Source organism: Equus przewalskii, chromosome 18, assembly GCF_037783145.1.
Source record: "Equus przewalskii isolate Varuska chromosome 18, EquPr2, whole genome shotgun sequence".
Classification (NCBI taxonomy): domain Eukaryota; kingdom Metazoa; phylum Chordata; class Mammalia; order Perissodactyla; family Equidae; genus Equus; species Equus przewalskii.
Window position 1 is genome coordinate 14,652,710 of NC_091848.1, and position 1,535 is coordinate 14,654,244.

Below are 1,535 nucleotides of genomic sequence, written 5' to 3' on the forward strand. Positions count from 1 at the left end.
TTCTTGGAATATCTATGATAATCCTTGCTTATTAAAGATGAATAAACTATGGTTCCCAGTCTGAAAGAGTTATATACTGATAATGATGATAATGGCAGGCTAATAAAAATAACAACAACAATATATTGAGGTCTTACTGTGTGTCAGGCACTGAATTAATTCCATTACACACAGACATTAATCCTACTCACAATGATTTTGTGAAATAGTTATTCTATCTCCTTTTTGTAGATCTAGAAACTGGAGCATCGAGAAGGGATGTGACTTTCTCATTACAAGCTAGCAAGGAAGGGGATAAGACATAAAAATTATAAAACAAGGAAGAAAGTAAAGAAGACTGAAAGAAGGAGCACACTCTGAACCGGAAGTTCACGACAAGAGGGATGAGCTGAGGGTTCAAAATGATATCTGAACTGGCTCTTGAAGGACAGGCATAGAATGGTAGGTGGAAAATGAATGTTCCAGAGATATAATGTGTCACAGATATTTGTTGCTTTTGGCTGCCCAGCCTCTATTATTTGTTCTTTTGGTACTCCCACTGTAATTTACTTTTGAGGAATTCTCTTCTCCTATCGAATACTGTTTATAAAATTATCTATCAAGGTGCTCTGATTTTCTCTAGCCAAAGCCAGGTCAATTGAATACTCTCTGGAGCTGGAATATGAGCAGAATGACAAAAAACCAGGCCAAAACAAGAAACTCAAAAATCTGGAGCTTATTTATTCACTTTGTGCCCTGAAGAGATTGTCCAACAGTTCCTGCTACTGAGCGCAGTCTTCCCCGAACAACTCTGGCTCCAGTCCTTTCTGTGCCTTGCTCTTCAGATTCTGTGAATTTCCACACATCCTTCCAGCACATCTCCTTGTTCCTAAGGTGGCCAAGTCACTTTTTGTGGCTTGTAACAAAGAACTCAAAATGGTAAGAATAAAGGAACGTGTGGAGTACCCTGCAGAGTGCCAAACCGTCCAGATTGTCAGCAGTGCAGAATGCGTGAAAGAGAGTAGTAGTCAGAGATACATCTGGAAAGGTAATTTGGAGCCAGGCTGGATGAGGTTGAATGCCAGGTTAAGGAGACTGAACTTCACTTGGTGAAAAATGGAGAACAATTGAAGCATCTAAACTGGGGTGATATGATTGTATCTCTCCTTCAAGATTAGTCTAACAGCAACACTGGAGAATGTGGATATTGGAGACAAGATGACCCTTTAGGAAACTATTGCAATTGTCCAGGCAGGAGATCACAAAGGCCTGGACTCATGGTGTGGAAGTGGCAATGAAAAGGTGTGCATGGATGAAAAAGTTCCTTGCTCTTCCAGACAGGAGCCAGGGCAAGAGAATACTGATTTGTAATAGAGCTGGTGTGGGAGCACATCCCATAGGCATATAGAACTGATGAATTCTATTGCGTTGCACCTTAGGCACCCTAGAGAGCAAGGTTGGGCTCGTAAACAGGAATGCAGAAACTCAGTCTGGAGAGCAAGTCGGTTGGATTTGGATCAAATTAATATCTTGAGTTGTTGATGCTGAAGCTTCAA